Source organism: Schistocerca gregaria, chromosome X, assembly GCF_023897955.1.
Source record: "Schistocerca gregaria isolate iqSchGreg1 chromosome X, iqSchGreg1.2, whole genome shotgun sequence".
Classification (NCBI taxonomy): Eukaryota; Metazoa; Arthropoda; class Insecta; order Orthoptera; family Acrididae; genus Schistocerca; species Schistocerca gregaria.
This window is the reverse complement of record NC_064931.1, coordinates 802,819,169-802,825,732: the sequence shown is the minus strand read 5'-3', so window position 1 is coordinate 802,825,732 and position 6,564 is coordinate 802,819,169. Positions and strand designations below refer to the sequence as shown.

At 39.8% G+C, this 6,564-nt stretch overlaps 1 pseudogene; it reads right to left on the bottom strand.

Annotated features, from left to right (window-relative positions):
* Positions 1 to 932: 932 nt before the first annotated feature.
* Positions 933 to 1,050, bottom strand: LOC126299653 (5S ribosomal RNA; annotated as a pseudogene).
* Positions 1,051 to 6,564: the final 5,514 nt, after the last annotated feature.

The window sequence follows — 6,564 nt, the reverse complement described above, 5'->3', positions numbered from 1 at the left end:
AACATTAATAGGTCAGGCCATTACAGTCTCTACTGTATCTTTGTTCTCCATGTCACGGAAGATGTACTGAAGCTTTCGACTGACAATACGCGAAGTTAAGAACAGACGCCATAGCTGCAATTACAGATACGCCTCCTTTCCATTTCCTTGTAGCTTGAGTTTCCTGACTCTTCAGACCAAGCGTTCAAACCATCGTTTTATCACTACACGATGATAAGAAGTATATGCTGGGAAGTGAAATCGTTTTATAGATGCGAAGTGAAGCAAGTGGTGTCCGTGTCTTGAAAGCTTCACGTGATCTGCTTTCGGTACTTTTTGCAACAAAGGTGAACAAATTAAAATAGCGGTAATCTAAGACGTGACCGCGGAAATCTTAGGAATCTAAGGAATCTAAGGAGAATGCCTGGAGAACGTACCATCTTCTGTAGTGCCATCAGTGAAGTCTACTGAAAGTACACAATATTGGAGTGTTTTTTGTGATTTGATTGTGGTCCCCTTAAGAAAATGCTAAATGCCGTAGAATATGAACACTTTTCATAGCATTGTGTACTGCTTACAATTGAGGAATAGTTCGGCGGCGATGATTGTTTATATCAGTACGATATTGCATCTTATCCTAAAGCAGCATCTGTGAAGCAATGATTTATGGATAATAGCACTGCTGAAATAGACTGGCCTGCATACAGTCCCGACCTAAACCCAACAGAACACTTCCTGCGGTTTCGGCTCTTAAATACTTAACTCCGTCGGAACAGGCCTTGAGAGGGCAAAAGGTAACGACCGGCCGCCGTGTCTCCTCAGCCGACAGGCATCAGGGACATGTGCTCAGCACAGGGCTCTTCTGGCCGTATGTCAGTTTCCGGGACCGGAGCCGCTACTTCTCAACCAAGTAGCTCCTCGATTGACGTCACAAGGGCTGAGTGCACCCCGCTTGCCAACAGCGCTCGGCAGACCGGGTGGTCACCCATCCAAGTGCTAGCCCAGCCCGACAGCGCTTAACTTCGGTGATCTGACGGGAACCGGTGTTAGCACTGCGTCAAGGCCGTTGGCTTGGTTTCAGCTCTAAAGGAAGAATGGGCTGCTGTTCCACACAGACATACAGACACACTGAAAGTGTCGCCAGCAGGGTTCAGCCCGTCATAAAGGCCGATGCTTTTGATCAGATAGTGTATTTGGTCTGCATTCGTGTATTGTGCTTCGTACAGTTCTATTATTTCGGATAATTCTTCAGTTTCCTTTTGTGTGGCAACGGTTCTATCGACCATGCGTTTTCTCTACACGCGTTTTCTTTTCTTGCTGTCCTTCCTACGTCATCCTGGACGTTGTCCCACGATCTGTATCTGGGTCTTCTTCTTCATCGCGTTCCATCCATTGTCCCAGAGACTGCTCAATATTTTTACTATTTGATTACCCTAACTCAGCTTTTCTCCTTTAGCACTGTGACAGTGTTACAGTGTTTATGCAACTCCTGTCGTCCGTAATTTTTTTTGTTCCTTCATTGTCTGGTATCTTCATCGTGCACGTGTCAAAAAACATTTTCAACGGTATCATTTAGAATTGTAATAGTTGTACAGCATTTGTTTTTCTAAGCGTAAGCTTGTAGTGAGCGTTGTGTTTCTTACGATTTGGTTTTAACTGTAAAATGTTGTTAACAGCTACTAAAACTGCTTCAGTTTATATATCTGTTCTATTGTCGTTAATGAACAGGCATCCTAAAAACCTGAAATGCTCGACTGTCTTGAATGTTAAGCCTAACTGATAGACACTTGGCTGTAGATGGATTATCACAAAGTATTTTGTCTTCTCCTCATTATGGCGAAGTCGTGTTTTCTCAGCCTTCTGATTACTGTTGCTCTGGAATCCTTAATTACTGTTACATCACCCACGAAGGCGAATGTCGTAATGTTTGTACCCACAACTGGATTCCTTTCGCGACAGTGTCTTCTCCAAGAATAGGTAAAGAAAAAGAAAGTGGGATGATGTCTCCTTGTCTCAGACCAGTGTCTACATTTACATGCATACTCTGCAAATCACATTTAAGTGCCTGGCAGAGGGTTCATCGAACCACTGTCAGAATTCTCTATTATTCCGATCTTGCATAGCGCGCAGAAAGAAAGAATACCTATATATATATATATGTGTATATATGTTTTGCATCTTAATCTTTTCAGTTTCTCTATCTCGCGTCTGTATTCGGCAGAAAGTTACTGCTACACACTTTTTAGTTAATCTGATTAATTTCGAAAGTATTTCAAATTCTCTCATGATGTTGAGTAGTGTCCACCGTTCACAAAGTTACCATTTTATGCATTCACGCGTTTACCCGTTTGTGGTTGCAATATAGTTCATCTGTAAAGGAGATCATATACAGAACATTAGTGCGACCCATTCTTAAGTACTGCTCTGGTGTTTGGAAATCCCATCAGATCGGATTAAAGGAAGCCATCGAAGCAATTCAGAGACGCGCTGATAAATAATTTATTGGTGGATTCGATCACCACGCGAGTATTACGAAGATACTTCGCCAACTCAAATGGGAATATCTGAATGGAAGACGATTTTCCTTGCCAGAAAAGCTATTGAGAAAATTTGGGGAAGCGGCATATCTGTATTTCGCTAATTACTTTAGTTTTTAGCTATTTATCAACAGTATGTTTTATAGTCATTGTCATATAAGATAAATACAAATACCACAAAATGTATTTTACGAGTATGCTTGTGGTAACAATAGAAGTTCATCACTGAACATAATATATTTTCAAGCAATAGCTTTCACCATATACATTCCATAATGACTAGCTCCCTGAGGCCGAAACTGTTCTTCAACAAGACAGATCTCAGCTAATTCTGAAAATTTAATATAACTCTCTCTGGGCCACTGTTCTCTCGAGGTACCAGAAATAAAATAGAGGAATCATGACTCAGCGACTAGATCCGTATCTTCTGTTCTGAGTTGTAGTTTACATTTTTTAACTTCTGTTCCAGACCAAGCAGTCTGAATTTTTCTAAGTTCTATATAGTCTGACCTGTGTTTCTACAGGTCATTTTTTCTCAAAAACAATTCTGAGATTGATTTCATGTATCTAATTTCCACAAGCTAAGTACAATAGAACTTTTTCCAATTGGATAGTGTCTGTTTTTAATGTTTCTGCATGAAAAGCTACTACGTTAATACAGGACTAACTATTCCTTTCAGCGAGAGTTTCGTAATCAGTTTTTGCCTTTTCTTTTACATAATAACGTCCGAAATATGCATAAAGCTACAAGTATGGAATGGATGGTGAAGGATGAGTGAAATAAGAAAAATTTCAGAATGTTGTGATACTTTTGAGCACTCTAGAAATCACTATGAAATACGGCAAGTTACTTTACATAAATTTTTGGTTGAATACAGCGAAAAAATTCAGAACGTTTGCATACTTTTGAGCACGGCAAAGATTGCTACATTGTGACTGGCTGTTTCATTTTAATAGTCTGTAAAGTCCTAGGCTCTGATTTGGAGAAGAGAGGAGATGATTGGATGGGAAGGTGTTACAAAGCACGATTGGGCTAGTTCTGCCGTAACAGATTTCTTAATGTTTTATCCATCCTTAATTTTTTCGACATTTGCCATCTTTAATTTTAAAATTTACCTCCGCCTGGCATCTTGTAGTTTTACATTTTGCGTCCATCTGCAATATTTAATTTTTGAAATTCCTGCCATAGTGATGACGTCACTGCTGCTGGCATGTAGGGAACCTGCACTCGCACCTGCGCCTTTCAAGCTCAAGTGACCGTCGTCTTGAATTGTAAGACAGTGGTATCATATACTTCAGTATCGAATTTAAATGCAAAGTGGGCTGGATAGTACATATCTGGAGATGTATGCAATGTTGCTGCGTAAAAGAACTCTAGAAACAGTTTACCTGCCCTATTAGAAATTTTGGAAAATTAAGAAGTTCATAATACGACTAATTTATAAACAAAATGGCTATTAAACGTATATACGAATTACCTAACAGGTAAATACAGCACAAAAAATGTTAACAATTATTCTATCATTTATTCTCAAAACCTATATAGGAATATACTCAATGTCATACGAGTAAGCTTTCAAAGAAACATATCTACTCTGGATCTCATTTCACAATGTGAAATCGACCTGAAGATAAAACTGGATATGATCGAGATGTATATGCTTCATTTGTTCACTTAAAAAATGCCTTTCACTAGTCAGTGGAACCCGTTTGTGTCAGGATACGAGAGATTTCGTAACCCAATAAAAACTTATAAATACAACCAAAATACATATGTACATTGAATGCCCTTTCAAGATTCAAATTGAAAATGTCGAAAATGTCATTATGGATAGTTTCAGTGCGGTTTCAGACTAGACGACACTCTGTCCATTGTAATATAAAACTTAGTTAGTAACATTACGTGTCCACACGAGGGGCACAAAATTAAAAAAGAAAAAGAAAACAGATGTCCAATGTTGGCTTGCGTTGATGGCATAGTTCTTTTGAGAGACAATAAAAGTGAAATTATAGTTTTCGCAGGCAGATAATAGAAGCCTTCAGAAGAACTGATTTGTGATTAAATGCGAACGAAACAAAGTAGGTTGCGCTCACCCGCTCTCCCAAAGATAATGCAATTTGAAAGTCGAAACTAAAACATCTGAAAAAGTAAATGCATGTAAATACGATATATGAAAGCCTGTTTCAGTACAACAAATAACGAAAAATATGATTTAAAAATGTAAATAAAAACGTTGTAAGTACAGAAAAGTATTTTAAACAGAAGTAATTTCTCTAGAGGACCTGCAAGTCGCTTATACAACTAGTTCAAACATATAAGTGTGAAATTCGGACTATGCCAAAAGAAAGTGACCTCTGGATGTTCGATTGGAAATTATTACGTATAGTTACTGAAGCAGTGAAAGTCACTGTCAGTGGTGAATGCCTAAAACTAATTCGAACTATATGACATATTTAAGGAATGTGGAAGTGTAGCCAAAATAAAAGGTAAAAAGTTTAGGTGCATTTCTCTTGTAATGAGAGAGCATGAGGACAGATTCATCAAGACTGTGCTCTGGAAACAATTCTCCGAAGGTAAAAGACTATTCCGATGACCGAGAATGAGATTTTTAATAGGTGCAGTAGGGGTTTTGAAGTATTAAAATAAAGAATCCGAGATAACGTAGAAAAACCAGACAAATTTTTGTAGATTATTGTTAAATGAACATCTTATATAACTTTTTATTCTTTGAAATAATTATGATAATTTAAAATATTATGGACAAATGGTTGAGCTACAGCCCAGGTGACTGACGCTGGCTTCAGCATTAGAGTACTGGTGCGACGCAGAGTTTTAATCTGCCATAAATTTTCATAACAGTATCATCAAGCAGATAGAAAATTTACTAAGTGGTTGTTTGATTCCGACTAGTAATTATTTCCAGTTTTTCGCTTTCCCGGACGAATGAGACAGCAGTCTACGAAAATTTTGTAGTTCTCTTGTTACCTTGTGCCTTGATTTTTTTTATAAGGGGCGATCAAAGAGCTTCCGTTTGAGGACGTTGCTGCAGCGTGTATGCAACGAAGCGCGACTCCGATGCGTTATGTAAGCACCGACATGTAGGAAAGGGATTAGTGCGGCGTTCGTGTCTTTCCGACTTGCATCTGGTAAATGCTGAAACGTGAACTATGGCGGTGTTATTACCAAATGCCTCAGACAGACATCGATTGAAGAGTGAAGAACGCGTGTGCGGCAGGATGTGTGTCGAAAAGCGCCGTTGTGGAATGATGCACCAGGGGTGCTGTTCCTTCATGATAACACACGTCCCCACATCGCAAGTGTAGTAACGCGGGAGTTACACCAACTCAAGTGGGAGAACTCGAGCACCTGCCCTATAGTTCCTAATCTCTCCCTACGTCATTATCACGCCTTCAGTTCTTAAAAAAGTCCTCGAAGGGACGACGATTCCTGTCGGTCGGGGAAGTGCAGGAGGCAGTTACGGACTTCACGCAACAGAACATGATGCGAAGGTGGGATGATTGCCTCAGTGCTCACTGCGATTTTGCCTGACTGGCATACCGATTCTGGAGTGTACGGCCCTCGAACGGAAACTTTTTGATTGCACTTCAAATAACGCTTTTATTTTCGGAACTCCACATCTCAGCACACACATTAAATAACCCTAATAAGGAGAGACCAGGCACTGAGACACCTTTATTACTCTTGCGATGAGTACATGTAATTTAGTATGTTAGATTTGAACTCAAGCGCATGGCAGTTAGTTTTTATCTGTACACGGTCTTATACGACTTCCGTCATTCACAGATATATCTGAAATGGATCGGATACCTAAAGTGGTCGTTACGTAGTGGCTCCTATGTATTCTACCGAGCCAGGTGGTGCAATGGTAAGACACTGCATTTGCGTTCTGGAGGACGATGAGTCAAATCCCGGTCAGGCTAACCGGATTGAATTTTCCGTGATTTCTCTACGTTTCTTAAATGCTAAGGGATAATTCCCCCTCCCCTCCCCCTCCACCCCATTTCTCCGCCACCAGACCTTGCATTC